This window comes from Pteronotus mesoamericanus, unplaced genomic scaffold (genome assembly GCF_021234165.1).
Source record: "Pteronotus mesoamericanus isolate MK-2021 breed Mesoamerican mustached bat unplaced genomic scaffold, CSHL_Meso_final contig_90, whole genome shotgun sequence".
Lineage (NCBI taxonomy): Eukaryota > Metazoa > Chordata > Mammalia > Chiroptera > Mormoopidae > Pteronotus > Pteronotus mesoamericanus.
In genome coordinates, this window is record NW_026555277.1 from 25,680,433 (window position 1) to 25,708,387 (window position 27,955).

Consider the following 27,955-nt stretch of genomic DNA (forward strand, 5'->3'; position numbering starts at 1 on the left):
CCCATTTATGTGGAAAACACACAAACCCATTATACCAAATTCCAGAGACTTCCACATAATCCATGATAATAATTGTTTCCTAGTTATGCGACAGCCAGAGATCCTGAGAAAGCATTTAATCCTACTTCAGTGGAAACTGAAACCCATGGGGCTGGGCATTATTGTGGTCTCTCAACGAGAATTGGCTGAAGCAAGACTCAAATCCAAGGCTGACGCCCTTTCTACTTATGAGAAACACATCCTTTCTTCTTTGTGATAAGCAGGTACAGAAGGTTCATGTGCTAGGTTGGTCGACATGATGATGAATGGTTAAGAGAGTTCTTTAAAAATCTATCCTGGGTCTTTTTTCCCTCTTTTCTTGTTTTCAGAAGCAATATGGTACAGGATTTAAGTGCAGAGGCTCTGAAGTCAGATGATACAGGTTAGAACTCGGGATTCATTTCTTAACTAGCTAGAGGAACTGAACAAGTGGTTTAATCTATCTGTGCCCTGGTGTCCTCAATAATGAAATTAGATAGTCATAGAACCTACTTATATGGCCATTGAAAAGTTTAAAAGAATTAATCAGAGCCAAATACTTAGAACAGTGGCAGGCATGTATTGAGCTTTCAATAAATACTGCCCATGCTTATTCATAGGCATTTGTGGGAAAAGAACGGGAACTGCTTGTGTCCCTTCACATTTTCAGTTGGACTGAGCTTCTCATTTTGTTGTATATTTCTCAGGGTCTAAGCTCAGTGTTCTTTGTTTCAGGATAATCTTAGACCCTCTAGCAATATATGAACTGTAAAAGAATAAAGATAGAATGGTAGAGAGGCCAAGAGCATGGGTTTGAGTGTATTTAGTCATATTGTATTTTAGAATGACTGACATCAATCCATTTGTTTTCCAGAACCACTATGTAAGACCTTGCAGAATGTTTTGTGTATCAACATGACAGCCAACATAATGTCACAGGGGACCAAGGGACCTGCTTTAGCAAAGGCAGTGTGAAATTACACACACATACACACACACACACATAATTGCGGATATATTTTTATATGGAGTCAGCATGCCCTTTCTTATTCCATACCACTCAGAAACTATTCTCTCTGTGGAGCAAGTGACTGAACTATAGAAGGCACAGCTAAAGGATCAACACGGACATAATATACTGTGAGGATGGGGCACCACCCTCTAAGACATCACATACACCTTATATCAACATCCATTATATGGATGCTGTGTCTTCAATGGGTAGGATATATGAAACAATAAGTGGGGAGGTGGGGACTGGAAGAACTACACTTTCCATTATGTCCAGTGACTCACTTGAGGAAATTGTGACCCACACCCTGTTGACTCTGTGCTCTTTCTGGATCGGAAGTTATGCTTCCCAAAGAGGGAAATGCTTCCACCAGGCAAACAGCAACAGATGCACTGAACTCTGCACTAAGACTGTTGCTCGAGTGTTATGGCTCCTCTTGTCAAGGCACTGACAGGGAAGAACAAAAGTCACCATCCTTGTAGGGCATCGACCCGGCTCATGATGAGGATGTGGGCCTGCTGTCACACACTGCCTTCCAGGTTATCCTAAATACATATCTCTTACTTCTCCCTGGACCAATTTTGATGATAAAGGGATAACTTTAGTGGCCAGAACTTTAGAATGACAATAAGAAGCAGGGGCAGAGACTGCTCAGGAATGAGGATGTTGTTTATCTTACATAGAACCACCAAGACCAGCAGACTGAGAGCGAGGGAAATCTAGGGTGCGTAATAATAGATAAACATGAAGATAATCCGTTGCAGCTTCAAAGTCATGTACAGTAGTGGGGGGTGAGCTTTTTCCACCCAAAAGGGACCCACCAGGGCCTTGAATTAATATGACGCAAGTAGATTCAAGTGACATAAGGTTGTAAATTGTGATATATTCTATGTCATCTGATTGGTCTCTATTTTAGGACTGATAGAGTCACCCAACTGTTGATTTAGTCACTGGCTGAAAACTTTCAATTACCAGGTGATGGAGGTTGACTAACCCAAAACCACATGCCCTTTGCAGGGTATCTGATGTCCAATTACTGAAGGTCACAGGGATATGAAGCTTGGACCTCTCACCCTAACTGTGACAATTCTGAAGGACTCTTCTGGCTCTAGGGCCACTATATGGTTGGCTGAGCTCTTAACTGATACTACAGTGCAGTCTGACTTCTCCTTCTGTTCAACCTTGCCTCCCCGCCACCTTCAGGTACTGATACTGAGAGCAGTCCTTAAGAAATTGCACGCTAATCTATCTCAGATTTCCTGGGGACTTCTACAAGTGATTGTCTGAATTTACATGTACATAAGTAGAAAACAAACTAGGTGAAAGTTATTCATTTCAGCAGAATTTGCAGTTTATTTCAAAGAACTGTGGAATGCAATACTCTATTACCCCTAATAGAGTATATGCTAAGGGGAAAAATTAGACTTTACTTACTGGGATTATTGTTAATAATAATTTTCATACTGCAATTTGAGACTGTTCTGTATATGTTGTCGAAAGAACAAATAATTAAATGTTTTGATATTAGGAACAATTAGAAAGAGCATGAAAACATAAAATAATATAAAATATTTTGAAAAGCCCTACAGAGTTAATTTTGAATTGTAAATATCTATGAGTTTCAGAATTCAAATATGTATATTCAAACATATATATATATACACAAACAGATGGGTGTTATATATATACCTATATAATATGCATTTTAAATCTGTATGTTAAAATAATATATACTATATAATATGCTATATATGTTTTAAATTTATATTAATACTATATATTATTTTGAATAATTTTGAATATATTAAATTGAATAATTTCCAATGTAAAATATTCAAAAATTGTATTTTACAATTAATATATTAAATTATTCACATGGTATCAAAGTATCACTCCACAGGGCGCTTATTCATTGCTAATTGGAAAATGTGCCTTTACATTGGAGAAACATGGCTCTTACCTTTTGGAGGGCAGATTTTAAGATGATTCCCATGATCCATGATTCCTGGTGTTCATGACCTTGTATAATCCTGTCTCCTTGAGTGTGGGCAGTAGTTGTGACTTGCTTCCTAGCCAGCAATATGCAGCAAAGATAACAGGATATATGTGATTACATATATGTGATTCTATTATAAAATACTGTCATATATGTCTTGCTGGCTTTGAGGCTGCAGGTTGCCATGTTGTGAGCTGGCATAGCGAGAAAGCCACATGGCAAATAATTTGACTATAGCCCAAAGACCCCAAGTCACTGAGGCCCTTAATCGGACAGCCTGTAAGAGGGTAAATGCTGCCAATACTCATAATGGCTGAAAGTCACTTTTTCCCCAGTTGAGCCTCAGATAAGACCATATTTCTTCCTTATATCTTGGTTGTCCAGTATGCAACTCTCAAAGGAAGGACTAAACTAAGTCATGACCAGACTCCTGACCCAGAGAAAATAAGTATGTGTTGTTTTAATACATTGAATTTGTGGATATTGTTAAGTAACATGATATAACTCATCAATATACTCCTTCACCAAGTTATAAAAAAATAACAGCACTAATAATGGCAGACTGTAACAATAGTGGTCCCCTGTTATGATTTCATGTGAGGTTTCAATATTATCTATGAAGTGAATACTCTTGCCAAATATATTTAACTCAAAACTCATCAAGTCCTAATTCTAACTTCCAGATTATAGAAAATACAGAAGATAGAAAGACAAGGTACATGAAACCATAAGGAAACAGACAAACTGAGACTATTGTACTGTCTTTACATCCACTGGCCTGGACTCTTGAAAAAGGAAGGGAAGAAGGTGGAGGAAAGATCATCTAGATTAAAGAGATGATGAAAGAATCAAAGAGGTCAAAATATAATATGAGAGCTTTGTTTTGTTCTTGGTTCAACACAATGAAACTTAAAAAGTAAACTTGTTAACAATTAGAGAAATATAGACATCAGCCAGAGTTCAGATGCTAGGAATTTCCTGGACATTTTCTTAGTTATGATAATATTATTTTGATTCAGTGATAAAATGTCCTCAAGTAAAGGAAAAAACACTTTCTGTATGTCTCTCTATCAATATTTCACTTCACTTTTGGTCATGAAATGTGTGGGTTTTTCCCGCACCAAGCAATTCTTCAAGACCAGCTGGGCATCCTAAAATTTAACTCAATCCTGACACTATATTCCTGGAATAAAGTCAGCTCCCACAGGCCAAGGGCTTAGTGCCACAGAACTGCTCTCCCTCTTCCCCCTATTCCAGATGGGAGTCACAAGTTCTGGTTGTTACTTGTGCTTCTGTATGACTGGCTATAAATTGCTGGTTCCTGCAAACCCCACTTTAGGTTTGGTTAATTCACTAGAGCAGCTCACAGAACTTGGAAAAAATAGTTTACTTACTAGGTTACCAGTTTATTATATATAAAAGGATGTAACTTAGGAAAAGTCTGATAGAAGAGATGCATAGGGCAAGGTGTGTGGGAAGGGGCACAGAGCTTTCATGCCCTCTCTGGGCATGCCACTCTCCCAGCATCTTTACATGTTCACAACCCCAGAAGTTCTCAGAACCCATTTGTGTAGGTTTCTACAGAGGCTCCATTACATAGGCCTGAATAATTAAGTCTTTGATCATTGCTGATTAATTCAAGTTCTAGCCCTTCTCCCTTCTCTGGAGGTTGCAGGGGTCACTGAAAATGCCAACAATTTAATCACATGGTTGATTCCTCTTGTGACAAGCACTTATCCTTATTGGCTTCCTAAAAGTCATCTCATTAATATAAACTTAAGTGTGGTTTAAAAAGCTTTTGTGAATAACAGGACCCACCTTTCTCCTTTATCACTCTGGAACTATATCAGGAACTGGAACTATTTGAGGACAAAAAAACAAATATTATAACAAAAGATTCTCACATCGCCCTTACCGCTTAGGAAATTACAAGAGTTTTAGGAACTAAGTGCCAGGAATGGGAACAAAGACCAAATATATATTACTTATTGTAAATCATAATGTCACACCTTGTTACTAGAAATTTGAAGTGTTTAAACATGAAGTATTGTGATGATTGAACTTTTTTGACAAAGGTTTATCAAAATGCGTTTATGTGTGTCTGTGAAAAAGAGACACACACACACACACACACACACACACACACAAACACTGAATACAGGGGTGGGTAAAAATAGGTTTACAGTTGCACTGTGACATTTTTTTTTGAGTTAATAAAGCTACTGAAATAATTGTAACCTGCATGTCTTTTTCCATATGAACAATTGTAAACCTACTTTTGTCTACCTCTGCATTGGGAATTGTTGAATGTAGATGGAGAGTATATGAGCACACGTTTTTCTATACTTTCAACTTCTCTGCATGCCAGCAATGTTTAAAACAAAACAGTTTGGGAAACACGTGAATTGTTGGTGTTTAAACATGATGTCAGTAGTTTAATTTGGCACAGCACTGTATTGTTATCTATAGGTACTTAATAAAATATTTTTTAAAAAAAGTACAGCTTTGCTAGAGGAGAATGACAGAGATTTGAACTAGCTCCTGCTTTAATGAAACTTATCCCCTTTGATCAGTTTACAGGCTTTGGAAAGTCATTTTATCTTACTCTTCCAGATCAGTTTTTATTGTTGTTGTTTGTAACACTTAGCAATCACTTTGATGAATTGATTATAGTAATTATCAGTGTCCATTTTGTCTTGAAGGATGCAATGCTTTAAGTCTATTTTTTTTAAGTTTTAAAATTGCAGCTGAATATAGCAGTATTATTTATTTTACTTTGGACATTTGTGGATGAAGAAACAAAGTTGATAGGAAATCTGAGACTACTTGTCAAGGCATTTGCTTTGTCTAGGTGGGATGGTCTTACAGTAATACCTGGAGAGGTTAGATGTTGGTTCTTTCTGAGAATAGATATATGGAAATTCACAGAAGGGAAGTAACTATAATCTTAATAAAATGTGAAAAGTTCAGGTAGATCTGAAAATGGGACCTAAAGATTTAGTAAGAATTACAGAGATGCGAGCACCATAGAAATTATAAAGGTGCTATGTGCCACTAAAAGATGGAGTTGTTTATTCCTACCCATGAAAAAAAAGTATATCCCTCCCCCACCCCCGCTGTCTCTCCCTCTCTCTCCTCTCCTCTTTCTCATTTCCTCCTAAAGCCAGCCTCAAGCTGATATTCTAACCTTAACACCTTTTCCAGGATAAAGAAAAGAAAATAGATATTTTTGTTCTATTTTTTGGGGGGAAGAAACCTGACCTCTTCTATTTCTTAGTCCTACTTTGCAGCTTAAAAACTGATTATTAATTTTAAAAAGGTATCATTTAAAATTGATCCAGTAAAAGTTTTGTCAACAAAAAGAGTGCTAATGACAAATAAAAATCAGAGTTTTAAATGTAATGCTTTTTCCAAAATTCGACCTTTTAAAAACAGATTTTTCAAAATCTGAGTGGCCCAGAAGGAAGATATAAATACACAATTCTGGCCTTCTCATCTTGAGATAGAAATTGTTCAGAGAGAGTTTTGTGATACACTTGGAATGATGGCTAAGTCTATTTGGAAAATGAGAAATAGAAATATAAATGAATTTCTTTAATCATTCTAAAAGAGAATTAATGTAGCATTAACTTGGTGGGGTTCTAGCCCCAGGGTAGTGCCTGTCTTGCTCTGTCTAGGCTTATTCTTCAGTCCCCAGCTATGACACCCTCTGACTTGTACAAATGTAGGTGTTTGTGCCTTAAAGAGGCTTGCATCCGTGCAGGCAGGCAGGCCTCAGACACATTGATTAAAGTGCTTGGTATCTATTAATAGAATTGCAGATGGGGACAGAAGTGTTTTAACTCAATTATGCCTCAAGACCTAAGTAAGTGGCTTGTATTGATTCTCCCAACTGGCACTTTAGGCTTCAGTAAATGAGGGGGAAAATCCACCTTTTTTTCCTCCACTGCTGTATTCTTCCATGACTACTGTTGATAGAATAAACACCTCCTGTGTCAGGTACTTCACATTTATTCTCATAATAATAAGAAATACTCCAGTAATTATATAGGTAATATATGAGGCGTGCCCAGAAAGTATCTAGTCATACAATATGAAAAATAGAGACATTTATTGAAGAAGATAAGAGATACAAGAAACACTGTGCATAGGACAATGACGCCTCAGTCCTCTTCAAAGAAGACACCTTGGCACCTAACAGAGTTCTCCCAGTTACCAGCTGCCCCGTTGTGTTTTCCCCAATCTCATCGATGGTCTGAAATCTCTTTCCTTTCAAAGGAGATTTTAGTTTTAGAGAAGCCAGAAGTCACAGAGCACCAAATCTGGGCTGTAGGGGGACTGGGTCACCTGGGTGATTTATGTTTCGCCAAAAGACTCTGCACCAGACGTGAAGCATGAGCGGGCATGTTGTCTGATGAAAGTGCCAATCCCCAGCTGCCCATCATTGTGGGGCCTTCTGAATCACCAAAATAGTTTCTGTGGAGAAACATTCAAACTTAACATGTAATTTGATGCAGATTCATTGCTCTACTCACTCAATCATTTTGAATGCAACAACCACACAATGCCCATGCTCACTCAAAGGCGTTTACCACCCCCACTGGCTAGTACAGTGAAGTTGTCATTGTTCATGCACGCACATTCCGGTCTACTCTCCTTGGCTGCCAGGTTACATGATGTCATACCAACAGTTCTTATTATATTAACAATGGTTGGACTTTTTCTGGACAGACCTCGTAGTTCTAGTAATATAGACAATTTTTTTTGTCCTTTTACAAATAATAAGAGAAATGGAAGATATAATCAATGAATTAACTTCCTCTGTGCTTCAGGACAGCAAAATGTGAGGTACATTTATAAAAGTAAACCCAACCCAGGTTCCTTTACTACTTCAAAAGAATGCCCTGAGAAAATGGAAACTATTAAATCTAACTCTACTGTGTCTGTTCCCTATGGCACAGAGTTGGTGGATGAAGCTTCACAGGTGACAGATGACATTATTACTCTGAAACATAATAGTCATGACTAGAAAAAACAAGTAAATATTGCAAATGATACCTGCACTAGAGGAGATAAATTAAGAAATTATAGTAATCTTTTTGGAATTTGGCATCTTGCCTTATAGGGCTCTCACAGAATTCAAGTAAAAGTAATTCAATTTATGAAATTATAACATTTAGAGCTAAACTAACTTTGAAGAGACTCTGATTCAACACTTCAAAATGTAGTACAGTATGACGATTCTTTCTGAACATCAATCCCCAGCTTAATAGGATTTGTACTTTTATTGCACAGTCCTATGAAAGTGCAAAATAAGGAGAATTGACCTAATCTAAGAGGTGATGGTAGACTTCTGGGGGAAGTGTAATTGAGCTGACATCATAAGAATAGTGAGAGGCGACCGATCAAAGGGAGGGTGAGGTGAGGAAGAAAATTCCAGGCAGATGGAGAGAAGTGCCCCACACAGTAAGACACATCCAAAAAAAAAAAGAATGTACCCAACAGACAGTGTAGAGGTCTGTCAACATGAAGCTAAAGAGGTTTACAAGGGCTCTAAAGAGCCCTAGACACACAGAGCTTATGAACCAGGTAAAGGATTCAGTGTTTAACCCTAAATACAATGAAAAGCCTTTGAAATCTTACAGGTTTGGATGGGAAAAAGGTCTAATTTGCATTACAAAATTATCATTCTAGTTAAAATGCTGAGAACTGATTGAAGGAGGTCAATAATGAATGGATGGCAGGTACATGTGTGGTAATTGCAAGACGCAAAATATACCATACAGAAGAAAATAACTGAAAATTATAACAATTTTGAAACATGATTTACATAAACTAAAATGCACCCATTTTGAATTCTGTGATAATGAAGCCACTACTATAATCAACATACAGAACATGTCCATCACTCCAAAACTTTTCTTATAATCTTGGTAGTCAATTCCCCACACCCTGGCCTATGATAACTGATGATCTGTTTTCTGCCACCGTAGAAGAGTATTGCCTATTCTAGGATTTCGTGTGTGGAATTACATTGTATACAATCTTTTGTATTTTACCCTTCTCAGAATAACTTCTTTGAGTAACATTCATGCTGTTACATATGTCCATAGATTTTTTTTGATGTGGTTGTTTCAAACATTATTGCATGTTATTAATATACAACACTTTGTTGTTTATTCATTCACCTGTTGTTGGACATTAGTCTTGTTTCCAGTTTAGGTCTATTATGAATAAAGCTCTTATGAACATTTTGATATGTATCATTTTGTGGATATATGTTTTCACTCACATATCTGAAAGCAAAACTACTAGGTTGCAGATTAGTGTATGTTTAACCTTTAAGAATTAGCCAAACTGTTTCCATATTCTTGAACTATTTCTATTCCAAAAAGCTATGTATGTGTGTATCAGTTGTTCGACATCTTCTCAAGCACTTGTTAATGCCAGTTTTTATCAATATAGCTGTTTGAATGGATGTGTAATATATGTAATTGTGGTATTAATATGCATTACTCTCATGACTAATTATGTTCATCACCTTTACATTTGTTCAGTAGCCTTTTGTATACATTCTCTTGTGCAGTTTGCCAATTTCTCTTTCCTTTTCCTCTCTCATTTATTTTACTGTAGAAAGAACACTTAAAATATGATCTACCTCTTTAATAAATTTTCGAGTGTGCAATATATTATTGTTGACTATAGATACAATGTTCTGTAGTCTGTAGCATATCTCTAGAGCTTACTCACCATGCTTGGCTGAAGCTTTATGCCTGATGATTACTAGCTCCTATTCTTTCTCCTCCCAGACCTTGGCATCCACCAGTCCACTCTTTGATTTTCTGAACTTGATTATTTTAGAAACCTCATAGAAATGGAATCATGCAGTATTTGTCTTTCTGTAACTGGCTTACTTCATTTACCATAATGTCTTAAGGTCCATCCATGTTGTGGCATATTGCAGAATTTCTCTTTTTAAGACTAAGTAGTATTCCACTGCATGTTATAAACCACGCTTTCTTTCTCCCTTCATCTGTAGATGAACATTTAGGTTGTTTCTACATCTTGGCTATTGTGAATAGCACTGCCATGAACATAGGAGTGCCTATATCTCTTCCAGATACTGAGTTCAGTTATCTTGGGTAATACTCAGAAGTGGAATTGCTGGATGGTATGGTAATTCTATCTTTAATTTTTTGAAGAACTTCCACATTGCTTTCCATAGCAGCTAAACCACTTTGCATTCTAACTAGCAGTGTGCAACGGTTCCAATTTATTTGTACCCTCACCAACACTCTTTCTATGTTAGTCATCCTAACATGTATCAGGTGATATCTTATTGTAGTTTCGATCTGCATTTTCCTAATAATTGGTGATTTTAAGCATTTTTTCATGTACCTGTTGGCCATTTTATATATTCCTTGAAGAAATATTTATTCAATGTTTTCTATGTTTTAAATTGAGTTAGTCATTCATTTTTTCATTTTGTTGTTGTTTTACTATAAAGTAGAAGGTGTTGGTATATATATTGAAAATAAACTCCTATCAGATACATGGTTTGCAAATAATTCCTTGTTTTCCATTAGTTACTTTTTCACTTTATTGAATATTTCCTTTGCTGTGCAGAAGATTTTTAGTTTAATGTAGTACCACCTGTGTATTTTTGTTTCTGTTTCCTGTGCTTTGGTGTCATATTTATGAAATCATTGATAAGATCAATGTCATAAAGATGTCCTTCTATGTTTTCCTCTAGGAGTTTTGTAAGTTCAGGTCTTATGCTTAAATCTATAATCTATTTGGAGTTGCTTTTTTGTATATGGTGTAAGGTAAGGATCCAGTTTCATTTTTTTTTTTACATTTTACAACAGCACCACTTTTTGTTTTTGGTTTGTTTGCTATTTTATTTTGTTTTTAAATTAAAATTGTGTGCATTTAAGGTGTAAAATATAATGATTTGGTATACATAGTGAAATGATTACTATAGTCAAGCTAATTAACATACCATCTCACATAGTTATAATTTTTAGTGTGCGGTAAGAATGCCTGAGCTCTATGCTCTTAGCAAATTTCCAGTATTCATTATGGTACTAGTAAGTATAATCATTATGCTATACATGAAACTTCTAAAGTTATTTATCAAAATAAACCTGGCAATTTTTTACCCTTTGACCAACATCTCTCCATTTTCCCCAGTTTCCCAGTAACTATGGTTTTATTCTCTGCTTCTATGTATTTGACTTTTTTAGATTCCATATACAGGGTCTGGCAGAAGTAAGGCTTGCTTGAGTGTGGGTGGTAGGGTATATGAATGCCTTGCATGGGATGGACAGCAATTTGAACATTTCACCTAAAATGTCATAGGGTGTGCTTGAGTGTGATATTGCTATGTTACAGCATTACATATCTATGATTTTGTAATAAAAGATTTTGTAATAAAAAAAAGTGGCGTTATTTGTGCCAGAGCCTGTGTAAGTGAGAATTTGCAGGGTTTTGTGTGTGTGTGTGTGTATGTGTTTCTGGCTTATTTTACTTAACATGATGTCCATCAAGTTGATCCATGTTGTTGCAAATGGCAGGGTTCCTTTCTTTTTTAAGGATGAATAATATCCCTTGTATGTATACACTACAATTTCTATCCACTTGTGTGTCAACACACACTTAGGTAGTTTCCATTTCTTGGCTATTGAGAATGATGTTGCATTGAACATGGGAGCACAGATACCTCTTCAGTGTACTGATTGTGTTTCCTTTGGGTAAATACCCAAAGGTATATATCTTCTCTTTCTAAGAGAGTATGTATCTCTTAGAATAGAGCTTTCTGGATGATATGATAGTGCTATTTTTATTTTTAAAAAGAACTTTCATACTGTTTTCCATAATGACTGCACAAATTTAAAATTCTGCTGACAATTTATGCATTTCCCCTTTTCTCCATATCCTCACCAATACTTTTTTTTTTTTTGATAACAGCCATTCTAACAGGTATGAGGTGGTATCTCATTGTGGTTTGATTTTTGATCTTCTGATGATGAGTGATATGGATCACTTTTTCAGGTACCTGTTTGTCATTTATATGTCTTCTTGCAAAAAAAATGTTTTCCTCAGGCTCTTTGCCCATTTCTTTTATTTTTTTAAATTTTGTGACATTATATTTTTTATTGTTGTTCGGCATCCAGTTGTCCCACCTTTTTCCCCATTGCTCACACCAACTCAGTCCCCCCACTCCCACAGTTAATACCCCCCACTGTCCGTGTCTGTGAGTCCTCTATTCATGTTCCTTTGCCTGCCCCTCCCCCTTCTTTCCCCCATTATCCCCTCCTCCCTCCGCTCTGGTCACTGTCAGTTTGTCCTTTATTTCCAAGTCTCTGGTTCTATTGTGCTCATTTGTTTGTTTTGACTAAAAGTTAGGTGATCTCAACATGGGAATATATGGCAGGCATTAGAGAACAATGGGGCGCAGGTTGCAGGAAGGTTCCTATCTTTTTGGAAATTATCTATAGATACTGAATAACAGTGAATATTCATGAAAAATCTATTTAAAATTTGTCATATTTAATAATTTAATTACAAACTATGTTGGTATTTTTGGCTACTGAGTTGTGTGAGTTCCTTAAACATTTTGGTTATTAACCAAAATTGATTTTATAACCTGCAACTTCACTGAATTTGTTTGTTAGTTCTAATAGTTTTTTTTTAATGGGATTTTTTAGAGGTTTTTTAAATCTATAAGATCATATCACCTGCAAACAGGAAAAATTTTATTTCTTTTCCAATTTATATGGTTTTGTTTCCTGTTCTAGACTAGTCTTGACTAGGATTTCAATTACTTTATTGAATAAAGATGGCAAAAGTGGGCATCTTTGTCTTGTTTCTGATCTGAGAGAAAAGTTTTTAGTTTTTTTAAACTGTTAAGTTATTATGTTATCTGTGGGCTTGTTATATAGGGCCCTTATTATGTTGGGGTGCATTCCTTCTGTACCTAGATTGTTACTTGTTGAGAGTTATTATCATTAAAGTTACTGACTTTTGCTACATGATTTTTTCTATCTATTGAGAAAAAAATCAAAGATTTTTCTCAAAAAAAAACCTTTTTGTCTTTCATTCTGTTAATGTGACGTAGCACATTAATTGATTTTTGTATGTTAAACCATTCCCATATTCTAGGGTAAATACCACTTGATCTTGGTGTATGATACGTTTAATATGCTATTAGATTCCATTTGCTAACATCCTTGTGGATTTTGTACCTATAGCCATCAGAAATATAGGCCTATAGTTTTCTTTTTTTGTGGTTTCTTTAATCTGGCTTTGGAATCAAGATAATGCTGGCCTCATAAAATCTCTGCTTCAAATTTCTGGAAGAGTTTGAGAAAGATTAGTATTAATTTTTAAGTTCCATTTATTGGGGTGACATTGGTTAATTAGATCACGTGGGTTTCAAGTGTACATTTTTATGAAACACGGTCTGTATGTTGCGTTACGTGTCTACCACCTGAAGTGAAATCACCTTCCATCACTCTGTGTTTAGGCCCCTTTACCCTTTGCTAACCCCTTCCATCTGGTAGCCTCCAAACTGTTTTCTGTGTCAATAAATTTCAGGTTTATACTCCATATATGAGTGAACTGATATGGTTCTTAGTGCTAATTTTTATTTAAAAAATTGGTAGAATAAACCAGTGAAGCGATTTGGTCCTGGGCTTTTTGTTGTTGTTTTGGGGAAGATTTTGATTATATATTTAATCTCCACATTATTTATCAGTCTGTTCAGTCTGGTAGGTTGAATGTTTCTAGGAATTTATACATTTCTTTCCAGTTTTACATTATCCAGTACATTTTAAATTGTGTATAACCTGGAATTCCACAGCAATGTATACAGAAATGTTTGCAGGTGGGTACTAAGCTTTAAGTTCAAAATGACTTATTTTAGCTTCCTTTAAAGTCACCCAGACTGGAAATAATCCAAATGTCCATCAGAAATAGAATGAGTAAATACATTGTGATATGTTCATACAGCTGAATCCTAGACAGAAACTAAAATGAATAAAACATAGCTAACGCGACAATACAGATGAATTACACAAACATAACACTGATGAAAAATCCAAACATGCAATAATTCCTATTGGAGAACTTATTTAAAATAAAGTTCAGTGAGGATACATACACATATGATACAATAATTAAAAAACCAAGAGGTAGATTCGTTTACCTGTCAAGATAGTGGACAGTTAGCTGGGTACAAAGGAGCTGTCACTGAGAAGGGTTGAGGGGAATGCGGTTTATGGAAACTGGCGTTGCTAGGTTCCTTGACCTGAGTGTTTGCTGTAGTGTATCCCATTTGTTATAACATTGTACAGTATAGAGTCTCGTATTTTTCCGTATGGGATATTTTACAATTTAATCTTTTTTTATATAAAAAAACAAATGAAATGTAGGAGGCCAGTTAGACTACAGAAATTTTCTAAGGGAGAGAAGATGGAGAATTGAAGTAGATTAGAAATACAAGTTTCAAGAGATATCATGAGTTATTTCGAGAGGTTAAGGAATGGGAGAGTAAAGTAAATTGTTGTGTTTCACAGTCTAAGTAGCTAATACTTATAGAGTGCTGACTGTGTGTGTATGGGTTGATATATTGGGCATTTTATTTTTCCAGTAGCCCAGCATCATTTTAAAAAAGTGTTTAAACTTCACAGTGACTATGTGGTGAGATTTAATATAGTCATGATCTTACAGGTGACGAAACTGAGGCAAAGAGTGCTTAAGAAACTTTCCAAAGAGCAGGGCAACATAATAGCAGCTTCTACTTTCAGTTACGACTAAGAGCTAACAGTAATGATGGTCAGCACTTGTTGAATAGCAGTGTTCTGGGGCATAAGATAAGGTCCTACAATTATTTCCATTTCCAAGGGAGGAAACTGAGTCTTGAAGAGGTGAATAGCCAACTACCTGTAAGAGGTGAATCCAAGTCTTGAACACAGATCTATTACCAAAACACAGCTTGAAGTGATCAATCTGAAATGGTAATTTTTACTTTTCTATTACAAATTATTCACAGTTTTTTCTTTGAAGGTTTCAACATAAATAATTTTTTCTCCAAGTTTCCACTAAATTGCAAAGGGAAAAGGTAGATCAAGAAATTCTAAAAGCCACCAATTCGTAATATTTCTTTTCCTACATGAGCTTTGCATGTACTGTCTATAACTTTGACAGTTATCACTGTAATGTGGATGAATATCCAAATCTTTAATAATAATTTACATAAATTAATATTTATCCAAATCTTTTCATTCTGATTCTTTTCTTTGCTTCAGAATTCTCTATCATGGCTCAAGATGTAAATTCAGATTTAGCAGTTACTAAGAACTCACTCTATGCATCAGCTACAAAAATGTTAATATGTATAGCTAGACTTGACTGGTTCCTATCTCCTGTTTCACTGATTTTGTTGCGGAACTATGCCTCTTCGGCATTTTTTCTCATGGAACAAATCTCTGGCATTGTAATAATTTGCTAATCTTAAGTATTTGTCATTAAATGTGTTTTATTTCCCACGTGATGTTTTTCCTCCTGGAAGTTTGATCTTTGAGACCCCTCTGAGCTCACTATTATTGCCAGGAGCAGAGACCAAACCTCATCAGATGCTCTGACAGATACTTCCTCTTTGCTTGACATCAGACATTTCACTTTCTGACATCTACAATTTTGGGAGGATTTCTGTGGCTGCCTCTAGCCTGCAATTTATGTCATCCCTACTGATAACATCTATATGAAGCACACAAGAATGTCTCTCTCTGTGTCCCTAATGCATTCATCTATCTATGAGACATATTTTTGTTGGTGATAATTGGTGATTAATATTAATTAATCTCACATAATTACTTAAGCCACCAAACCTGCAATATTAGATTATTTTTCCAAGATATTTGTTTATATACAATCTTTGTACTGCCTAGGTCTCCTCAATTTCTATTCATTCATTCATTCATTCATTCATTCATTCATTCATTCTTTCAATGAATACTTAATGAGCAAACACACTCTCTTGTGATAGATCATGAAAAGTACAAAAATGAAATAACAGAGTGCTTGACACATAGTAGGTGCTCTAAAAACATTTGTTGAATGAATAAATAAATGAATGAATTTATACAATAGTAACATGGATATTGAATAATTGCAAACCTTATCAACAGTATGCTTGATCTTCTCATGGGAAAAACCCAGAAATGCGTTCGTTCAGGGACATTGGTTACTGGCACTATAAAGGGACTGTGCAAGTCTTCCTTCCGGATCGAGGCTGAGAAGCAAAGGGAATTAAATATATCTGAACCCCTATTGAGAGTGAACTTCAATGTCTAAGATTGAAGAAGAGGAAAGAGAATAAGAAAGTGATTTACTTCAAGAATTAACAAAACAGAACCGAAAAACTGGAAAAACCTTGAAAGTATTTCATGATGCTCCGGTGTGCAGTGAGGGTGTTACTGGCTGAGCTGTGATGGGAGAATAGTAACTGAGCGTGAGAATAGTTTAGACAAGAGCAAAAAATTCCACAGCCCTTGTAGTGGCCCAGTCTCCTTATATAAACCTCTTCCTTTTCTTCTTTTTTTAAAATTTGTTATTACAGAAAGAATGAGCCATTATCTATCAAGATGGTGGAAGCTGTAAAGATTAAAATGTAACTGGAGCCAATAAAGGCAAACTGAAGTGGTAGGCATAACATATAACAGAAAGGCCTGAGGTCTATTTCTATCCATGATTCCTTCCTCATGGGAGCCCGAGCACAGCAGTCTCCTCTGGGCAATAAGGCCAACTGCCGATGAGCTGATGAAAATAAAATATGGAATTTGTCTACTCTAAAATTCAATGAATGGTCAGGGAGACTATGTCTTGATTTTTTATGATAATTCTTCTGGTTGCATTCACTTCTAAACTATAACACCTAGCTTCTGATTCTAACACTGCTGAAACTGCTGATAAAAGTTTTCAATAATTTTTAATCAATATTTGCAAAATTTAAAAGCATCACCTCTTGACTGCATTGAAATGCACTTGACTGTTTTGGCCACCACTGATTGTTTCATTTTCCTTAAAACATTTGCTTTTTTGGCTTTCATGGCTCTGATGATAGTCTTTTTTTTTTTTTTTTCTTAAGCTGTTTAGCGTCTGAATCCCTGTCCTCTATTTGGAGAAGCCTCACATTTCTGAGGTGGTGCCCTCTTCCACTTGGAAACTGAAAAGGCCAGCCCCTCATTTTACCAGCCTCTTTGGCAGATAAGAACCAAGAGCACATTCAGTTCCTATACTCACCAATAGCAGCTCTAGATTTCAAATCAGATACAGTGATGCAGACCAGCAAAGAATACACAGAATTGGTCCAGGGGACAAAGGACGGCAGAGTTGGCCCATCTGTGGGAATTTCAGATACTGTAATTGCAGACTTTCTATTGGTGACATCCACGGTCCTGTGCTGAGATTTTCTGGTACTCAGCAGGATTTTCATCATGTCATCACTAGAAATTTGGTAACATTGTAATAGTTCTTTATGGCTGTACTTGCCAAGGTGCATGCCACGCATTGCACAAGTTCCTTAATTAACTCTAGGCCAAGAAATCATAACACTTTAAAATAATTTTATCTAAAACTCCTCTTTCTTATCTCCCCCTATCTTCTGTCTCATTAAACATTTCAACTATATTTTTTGTTAAGATTTTGATGATAAATGTGAAATAGTCCATTATGCCTGAGTTAATATCTCATTCAAGAAAGGGTTAAGAATCTAGTTCGGATTAAATCAATTGAACCCTGGAGTGAGAAACAAACCTAAAGCACATTTAATTCCATTTTATAGTTTATGGGTAAGTCTCTTATAATATCTTCAAGTTAAGGCGGTCCCCCTCTATGTAAGCACCTCAATTATTATTACAAATAACATTAAAATTTTACATCTGCAGGTAACCCTAAAAAGCTATTCCAATGCCACACTTTTACAGAAGAATAAAACCAAGGCCAAGAGAGAATAAAAGGCCAGCCTGTGGCTGCACCTTCAGTAACAGTTGACCTCTCTCTCTGGGTTATTGGTTTCTTCTCAGTAGCTCAGGGCTCATTCTTGAAGCTCCTATAGCTGATCATGGTTATTAGAACATTATTTTTTTTTCTTATAATAAGCCCAAATTTATTTCTCTAAAAAGTTCTTGCTCCATTGATCCTTAAAAATATAGAGACATAAAGAATGAGGTTAATCTGTCTTTGAGAAGATCACCATTATTTGCTCAGAGTTCTGATCACTTTTCTCCAGCATAAGGATTTCCCTAATTCCTAAGAGCTCGTCCTCATCTATTGTCACCCTGTAAGGTATCCTCGTCATTCTTGGCCATCCTCTGGACACATACCAGTCTATCTTACTGAGCAGTAGCTGGAATTTTATAAGATATTTCTATTGTACTGTCACCAGCTTAGAATTCATCTCATTAATTTTCATGAATAGTGAAACATCTGAATCTGAAGTGACTCATAAAGTCTTGGGAAGAATTTTGGTGTGTTGGAGATAATAAACATGGTGTTTGGTAAATACAGTGTTTGGAGAGCTCGCTCTGGAGGAAGCTAGAGATTGCAGGCCTGTAAAATACCAGCTGCCTGAGACACACCAGAAATCCTTTTCTAACAACTTGCAAACTTTAGGGAAGTCATTGAAACCTCTTGGGTCTGTGTTTGAACATGTGTAAAATAAGCCATATGACTTAAGTGATCACTGAGGAGTTAGCAAACTTGCTGTTGTGGAAAAATCAAGAAGGCTTTGATTCTGAGGCTCTGATCCATCCCTGTCTTAGCTCTATTACTCACTCAGTGTGTAAGCTTGGGCTGATAGCTCATGTAGCGGCCTAATTTTTTCTCTATAAAAACATATGTGGATAAGGGAGCTGAAGAGAAGAACAGTACTGGAATTTTATGGTGCTTAAGATTATATTTCAACCAGCAAACAAACAGAAAACACACCTTTTCTATTTTTCTGCAATCCATAGCCCCTGCTCAACTACAGTGTTTTGAAAGTCAGAGCCTCTACATTGCACAGAATAGCGGAGGTCTTGGTTTTATGAGGAGACATTTGTTTCACATTTACTCTGCTCTTCCTCTGTTTAATTAGCCCTTCATTGGGACTGATGGAAATATACATCATGTAGCATTTCAGCTGCTGTCATAAAAACCAGCAACCAACACTTCTCAAAACCATCTTTTCCAGTAATGAGCTGTTTCTAACTTTATCCACATCACAGGTACTCAGAACATTAGCTTGTTTTGAAGAGCTATTTGGGACACCGAAGACTATGTGTGCTTATTGATTTTTCTAGAAGCTGCATATGGGGATTATCAACCTAGCAAGTAACAATCAGACAACACTGGATATCTTTCTTCAGTCGAACACCAAGATGACCTAGCTTGTGGCAGACTCAGTTAGTTGAAAGGGGGTATATTTGTATTTTATATCAACCCAGAGCAAACTTCTCCCAACAATCTTAAATTAGCTGCAGCACAGGGGAACGGTCTATAAATTATTTACAAAAAAGTACATGTTCCCCACCCACCTTTCTATTCAGCTGAGACTTTCCTGCTATGTCCTAGAAGTCAGGGGATAAACAGGTTCAACAATTTGGTGTACTAACGTCCTCCAGGGACAGCTTTATTGTTATTTTTTCCTAAGGAAATTAACCAGATAGCTAAAGTTTGAGCAAATATTACCTTACTGACTTGTAGTTGCAAAAAAAAATCTTTAACAGGACAGTAGTTTGATGGCTAGTGCAATTATATGTTTCTCTGTGGCAAAAATAAAAATTAAAAGACTAGATGAGTAACAAGTAAAAAGCAAGATTGAGACAGACTCATAGATACAGTGTAGGGTGACAGCTCTGGGGAGGGGGATTTCGGGATGGAAGGATCAAGCCAAAAAAAAACCCAAAACAACAAACAAACAAAAGAAAATGAACTCATGGATGTGGACAACAGTGTGGTGATTGTTGGGGGAGGGAGTTGGGTAGAGGTAGAAGAGGGTATGAGGGGAATAAGTGGTAATGGAAAAAATACAATAAGAAATAAACTATCAAACAATTAAAAGAGAAAGCTCTGATGGAGAATGAGATAAGATACACATATGATTCTTTAGGAATCACAGTTGATTCAAAATGAGAAGTGGTATTAATTCAGTGCAGACTGTGTACCTGGCACCATGTTAGGTGCCAGATGCGTTACATGTTACATATCCTCTCTTCACAATCTGGGCCTCTCAACCAAGCACTTTTTACTCCCATTTTTGAAAAATAATGGGATAATATTGAGATTATCCAGTATTTCAATGGGGACTGATATTTTAGAAAGTACTTTAATATATATGTTCAAGTACAATTCTTTTCATTACCTATAATGTGGGTTTAAGTGGCCTCATTTTATAAGTGAGCAAATAGACTGAGAGGAGTTTAGACTTGGATAACAAGACTGTGTCCAGGCATCTCTGATATAACAGCTTTAATGACCATCTGTTGGGAAACTGTTATTTATTATTAATTATCCTAAGTACATTATCTATCTTATCCTATTGACCATCCAAGCCATCATACAACACAGGTATTATTATCTCCATTTTACAAAGAAGAAAAGTGAGTTTTTGAGAGGTTAAATATTTTGTTTATTTAATCGAGGAATTCCAATTCAGGTCAGCAGGACTCAATGCCTGTGGTCTAACTCTAAAGATATCCTGTACCACAGTGTAGGTAATAATATACTTCTTGGCTTTACCCATAACTTAACACTCTTAAAATTATTGGCATTTTCATTTTAGTGATATGCTACATTCACATGCCCCTGAAATATAGAAGGAGGATAATAATAATATCTACTGTCCAGCGCTGTCGTGAGGATTAAATGAATTAATTATGCTTAAAACATTTACAACACAGCCTGGCAGAGAAAAACACTGAATGAATGCTAGCTATTATTTTTGCCATTGTGATTGTTATTTGTACTTCTCTCTAAGGCAATCGATGGTAAGCTGTGCTGAAAGTCTCATATTCTAAAATCATCTGTGACTCTGGCAAGAATTGTTTTTGGTATACATGATCAGAACTTACTACAGTCTGCGGACAAATGCTCGAAATGCGGGCCACAGCCCCCAGCTTCCCTTCCTGGCCTTATCCCCGAGGTGTTCAAAGCACGGGTCTCCTCTTGGTGGCCTTGTTGTTTGCTTTTCTCCTTTTCCACCGCTCCTGCCTGAGTGTCCGGCTGTCACAGCGACCCTGATAAGCACTGACAGGCTTGCAGGCTTCCCCTGGGAGCCGCTGTAGCCAGCCAGGCTCCACCTTTAACAATCACGGTATGAGTGCCTTGTGTTGGCTGTCGCCCACTGGTAACACGTCAGACAGGCCCTTCCCTTGAAGCCAGACATTCCCTGGAGTCTGCAAGCTGACACGACAGGACAGAATGCCTCTCTCTTGGCACAGCCTAGTCACGCCAAAGGCCCTAACTAGCAAATTAGGATTCCGCAGGCCTTGAGCCAGTACAACCTATCTTTCCCTGCTCACTCCCGGGCATTAGCCTGCCTGTCACATTCAGCTGCATGTGATATTTCCACTTAAGTGACCGGGAGATTCTTCAGGGACAGCCGCGCCAAACTGAGGGGAAGAAGTCACGTGGTTAATAGTTGAAATAGATTCTCATTACTCAGGGAGGTAGGAGATTTTGCTCTTAAATTGTGGAGTGTCCTGTTGAAACTGGTAATTGTTGATGCCACTGAGGACTTAATGTATTATGACCCAGGTAACATACAGTGTCAAATTATGGAGGCCTGAAAAGAACATCTAATATCTTCACTCAAGGTAGCTGGGAAAACTTTCTTTGACATCTTAATCTATGCCAGGCTGTTTCTCTTTTTACCTGCATATCACATGGAAGAACTTTAAGGTTTAGCCTAGACCCACTTGAACTTGAATCTCTCTATCTTTTTTTTTTTTTCCTTTTTGTGCTACTTTATTTTTTCCTTTTTGCTCAATCATCCCCCCCCACCCCCGTCATCTTGCTCTCCTTCTATGAATCTCTTTTCTACCACTCCTAACACTGTATCCTTGGGTCCAGTAGTTTAGCTCTTAAGCCCCCAGGAAATATGGGTTACATTTATTATCTTCAAAAGCTGTTTTGAGAATTAAAATGGACAATAGTTGCCAAGAAGTTAGAAAATGCTCTGTCATCAAGATTGGCTCAAACATTACCCCATTAGTCCCAAAGAGGTTTTGCCGGACCCTGCCCCCCCCAACCCCGCTGCCCATACTGCCCCTTCTCTGCAGTCAACTACTTTCTGGTTTCTGTTTATGTATTTCCCTGACTCCATCATTAACTAAAATCATCTTGTTTTGTGTCTGTGTTTATTTAAGCTTGTTTGTTGTTCTCTCCGCTTGGCATCTCTTTTGGCTCCTGGTGTTCAGAGCAGCACCTGGTACTAACAGGCAATCGATAAACACTGTGACTCGCTAAATGACTGTATTAGGTTCTCATGGCTGCTGTAACAAATTACCACAAACTGGGTGGCTTACAACAACACAAATGTATTCTGTTTGAGTTCTTCTGGCCAGAAGACCAAAATCAGCCTCACTAAGCCAAATTCAAGGCAGAGGCAGGGCTGTGCTTACTCTGAGCCTGTGGGGAAAATTGTATTCTTTGTCTCTTTCAGCTTCTTGTGGTTGCTGGCCTTCCTTAGCTTGTTGCTGCATCATCCCACCCTCTGCCTCCATGCTCACACGGTCTTCTCCTCTTTTATCTGTTCTAATCTCCCTCTTTTAAGGATACATACAATGGCATTAAGGCTCCAGAATAACCTCCCCATCCAAGGCCCTTAACATCATCTTTTCTGCAAGGCCCTCTGTAGCCATATAAGGCAACATTTTTGAGTGGCAAGGATTAGCACATGAATATCCTTTAGGGAAGGGGCATGTTCAGTTTACTGCAATGACTATGTTTTGTCAGTGTTCAGCAGCCCTTTCTTTTATTCCGTCAACCTATCTTCTGACTTGAGGTCTATTCATCAGTACTGACCACTTTCTTCTTCCTTACCCTCCTTTTTTCTTCCCTGTGCCCCTCCTTTCTTTGCTTTCCTCCTTTCTTTACTTACTTTCCTCATAGGAACCACCAAAATTTCAATAATCACCTAACTCCCTATTTGCTCTCAGTATTTTCCCGCATGCTGTGTAAGATAAGATAATACACAACATGTCCAAGACAAAGCCTTCATTACATTTTGGGAGGAGTTGTGTGGACTTTCTTTTATTTCTCTTCCTCTTAGGGCTATGATTACTGTTTGTTTTCAGCCTCTAATAGGTCTCCTCTTAATAATGCTCAATGAATCCATAAGTACTTAACAAGGGCAACTGTGTTTTGGTGGGGATGGCCAAAGTAATTATAGCACTAATCTAACAAGCCAATTGCTAGGTAATTATTCAGCTACAACCTGATAATTAACCTGTATTCCCTGTATGATCAAACAGCTAATATTTCAATTAGAACCTCACGTAGGATACGTAATGTCCTTGAAAGCTGGAGCAAAATACAAAACCCCACCTACCCCAAAGAGTCTTTACCACTATTTACCTTATTCATGATGTTTTTTGATGTGCAGGACTTCAGGTCATTTGGATGAGAGAGGTCTCAGTTGATTTCAATTACTTTAGCACTTTTTAGACCTTGAGTAAGTAAACACAACACAGAAGTAGGATATAATGAGCATTTTAAGAAATAAGGCAAACTCTATCTTTTACATTTAGAGTGTGAAGAATTTTCTTCCTATAGAATGAGGGCGAGGAATTGCTACATAGAAATCTGATTCGTCCCAATATAAATGTTGACCATGCTTTATGTGTCCTCTGGCCAGGATTTCTGGGGAGGCAGAAGCATTTGATGATGGATAATTAAGTGTGCAAAAGTTTCTGAAAGGCAGCGTAATGTCACTGCACAAGACTAAGCTGAATTGGATTTGTCTGTCTAAACACAGGGCTTAAAACAAAAGTGTTCACCAAGCATCTTTTAGGCAAGTGCCCCTGTCTCCTGTTTATTTTGTGTCTGTGGGAAGCTAGGCCTGCAAAAAGCAAAACTGAAGAACTGTTGGTTCCTTAATGAAATGTCAGGGGCCCTGAAGCTGCTCTATTTTTAATCTAGTGGACTTCTTTCCATTATAAGGAATATACCTGGGACAGTAGACAGTGAGAAAGGGCAGCACAAAAAACAAACTTTAGTTCAAGGCAGTTTTATGGCACATGGAAGAAATGGAGGCTTTGGTTTGCTGGAACAGAGCTCTGAGAAGGATGGGGAGATCTTTTAGCCAGTTCCTGACTAGGGATTTTGATCAAAGGGATGAAAGTGCTTTGTTCAGGTCACAGATAGTTTTAAGGAAAATGTGAACTGTAAGGTTATTATCCAAGTCTATCCAGCTAGGCAAGCAGAAAATAATAGTGTACAGCATGGTAAGTAAAACAACAAATGGCATTAATAACAAATTATAGAACACTATCATTAAACATATCTGGATTCCAGACACAGAATTTTAGACCAGGAAATGTAATTCTGTGCATTTTGCACAACTTCTCTGAGCCTCACTTTCCCTGGCATGGAATCCAGATCTGGATTATGAGGTTCAAATCCCAGCTCCACCTCATACCAATGGATGAATTGTTTGACCATGTAGTTTCTGCATTTATAAAATGTAGATTCAATAGTTCCTATCTCACCAGTTACTATGAGGAGTAAATTAGTTAATGTGTGAAAGATTAATACATATGATCCAGTTAGAAAAGAGCCACAATAAGATGGTCAATAAATGTTAGCTGTTGTCGTCCTTGTTATAATTTCTTCACCCGTCAAAGAGGAAAAAACTTCTGGCTCACGAAACTGTGATATATCTGAAATACTGATCCAACTGTCTATCGTAGAGTAAGAGCTTAATTCAGGATAGGTTCTAAATTTACTGACAACTGGGTACCTTTATCCCTCTTCATATATGCATCTTTCTCCTAATTCTGTGCCATCAAAGAAGTCAATTACCAGAGGAAGTATGAATAATTCTATGGGTAGAAGTATATGTACAGCTGTACTGTTCTGTTGTTGTTGCTGTTTTTAGTTCTCTTCTGCTTTCTGCAAGGGTTTTTCCTTACAAGCTTCCCAGAATAGTCAACTGAAACAGTGATCTGGCATCCCTTAAAATACCTAAAGCCCTAAGACTCTGTATTAAAACATATGTAGACATATAAAATATACGTCTATATTTTAAGTTAAGGTTGGATAGGGAGGAGACTTCCCCAGTAGTTATAACTCAAAATCTACGCTGAAACTCCCATTTGTATCTCCCAAAGTGTTGCTGATGGGCTAGAAAAGCAGATTGGTGAGCAAAGCAAGATGAAGGTAGACAGAGGTGATTTATTCCTCTCTGTTTGCTTAGTCCAAAAAACATCATGACTTTGCCATCCCTCAGGACTGGTTCCAAAAGAGGCCCAAGGTAGCTGTGGAGATCCAGAGGAGACTCCAACTAAGTCCCTTTGGAAGAGTCAGAAGAGAAATGTTTGAACTAGTCTTGAATGACTCCAAGTTCAAAAGAAAAGGAGGGTGTAAATGTTTGGCAGTGAGAACAACATATTCAAAGCATGGAGGGTACAGTGATATCTTCCTTTATTCCATCTTGATCTTGGAGAACTTAATTGTTATTATATTTCTAAATGAAGTGAGAGGGAAGGACATACACAGATGATCCAGGAGGGACACAGACAGATATTCCATTCCTGAAAGGAAGTCCCAATGGATTCTACAGATGTCATTGAATTAGAGGGATGCCTTGAGAAATAATTTCTACACAGCCCACTCTCCAGGCAATTAACATTGTAGCCCTGAGTACAGACAAAGAAATAAAAACAATTAGGGGTGATGTGTATTGAGAAGAAAAAAAATACAGCATAACAAGAACCTACCCCAGCCTACAAGTCAGGCAAAGCCTATCTGAAATAATTCACTTAAATTGAGACTTGAATGAAAAGAAATTGAAAGAAAACCTTGGTTTCCTATTAATTTGCGTGGATGATATTTCTGCATACATGGTCATAACTTAGGCATTATATGTGTGTATCTGAATGTGTGTGTCACACAGGTGTATATACATCTACTTTTTTAATTTGAGAAATAAATTTCGCTTTATAAATCATATTTTGGCAGGAAAAACTCTAAATATTTGGCAAACGTGGAGAGCTATAAAACTGAAGGTGGACTTGATTGACATGTTGATTGTAAGTTTCTAGAAGAAGAGGTCTCTGAAGTTCATTCAACAGTAAAATTTTAAAATTCCTTACTTAGCATATAAAAGTGATAATCATTTATGTGCATTTATATATCATTTTATAAGAAATGTGTCTATTTCTTTGTTCATTTATTTCTTGAAAACCTCTCACCATTATTAACACACATACAAATTTCTGCTAAGTTTTGGGGAATGGGCAACAGCCATCCACTTAAACAAATGGAGACAATATAGCAGAATTATTTGGCACATAAATGACTCTAGAGTTAGACTGCATGGGTGAATCCAGGCTCAGACACTTTGTCATAAAATTTCTAAACCTCAATTTCCTCATCTATATAAGGGAAACAAACATACAGGGAGTGTAAGAGAATCCAGATAGAGCTCTTAATCTATCAATGAGCATATCATTAGCAATTATCGTTCAATCCCCATCCCAATTCTCAGCCAAGTATCTCTCTTTCCTCTACAGATGAGGAAGTTGAAAGTCATGAGTTGTTCAACTTCAGAAACTTGCTCAAGGTCACGGGGTACAGAAAGAGGACGCAAAATCAGGTCTTTGGAGTCTATGGGCATGGCTCCTTCTGTAGAAGAACAGCCCTGCCCACCATAGGGTGCCTGATAAGATCAGGTGTGCAGGCATGTCCCCAGTGTGGCTCCTGCTGCACGCTCTTTACTTTGTCGTGCTTTGTTGCATTAGATGAAGAAAGTCCTGAAACTTTAAAGTCCCCCCAAATTCTCAGCCACAACATTATGCTGCAAGAGTACACCTTGATCTACTAATAAATCATGTCCAAATAATTTGTTACTGATAATAGAATAGTTAAGTTTGTGGATATCGTGCATTGTTTTAAAGGAAGCAGATTTAACGCTTTCCACATAATAACCTTTCTCTCCCTCATTTGCATTCAGATATATTTTCTTGAGTGGCTGCAAAAGGGTGGCATTGAGCTAATTTGGGAAACTGCAAATGAGTGCCACATACACAGATGACAGCTGTCAGGTGTGTTGATAGAGGAGGCGGGGAAGCACCAAGGCTTTAAGGCGGTGAAAAGGGAGCTAACCTCTTAGTGGCTCAGTCTGCAACCCAGAGTACTTTTCAGTACTTTTCTTTGCTCTTAGGCATTAGTGCTTCCACTCCCACCCTTCCACCCTCCCGCCCCTTCACATTGCTGGGTTAATGGGAACCCTCAGAAAAGCCGTGGCCTGGGGCTGCTTACTCTGATCAGGTTGTTGCCGCAGTCTCCGAGAAAGATGTCCTTGTCAAAACTCAGCAAGAAGGGCACTCGCTGAGGACTCCTATATCTGTCCTGCCCCCTTGGCTCCCTGCAACCTGACCTGCTATGGCAGAAGCCTCTGGAAAACCAGCGGGGATGGGGGGAGGAAAACAGAGTGTTATACAATATGTACCAGCTCAGCTCCTTGAAATCCTGCTCACAGGTTTCCGGAAGGAGATTGAAGTGACAAGGAGGAGGCTGCTCTGACAGGTATCCAGGAGGTGCTTTGATGGTGACTGACAACTTGTTATGCAGAGGCTTAATTGAACCTGATGGCCTCCTAAATGAAAGCCAAGTGCTCCAAGCCAAAGAGAGAGGAAGTGGCTGTTGGGGTTACTGTCTTC

General features: G+C 37.4%; 1 long non-coding RNA gene across 2 annotated transcripts in view; it reads right to left on the reverse strand.

The window, feature by feature from the left end:
- The window catches only part of LOC129080453 (uncharacterized), a 30,351-nt gene extending 2,683 nt beyond the window's left edge, over positions 1-27,668 (reverse strand). The window contains exons 1-5 of one of the 2 annotated variants that reach the window (XR_008530182.1): positions 27,555-27,668; positions 23,649-23,740; positions 17,334-17,432; positions 7,374-7,502; positions 2,991-3,099 (exon numbers count right to left, since the gene is read on the reverse strand). This is a non-coding gene — a long non-coding RNA (uncharacterized LOC129080453). The remainder of the gene's footprint in view (positions 1-2,990; positions 3,100-7,373; positions 7,503-17,333; positions 17,433-23,648; positions 23,741-27,554) is intronic. The other variant, XR_008530183.1, reaches the window with a different exon arrangement.
- Positions 27,669-27,955: the final 287 nt, after the last annotated feature.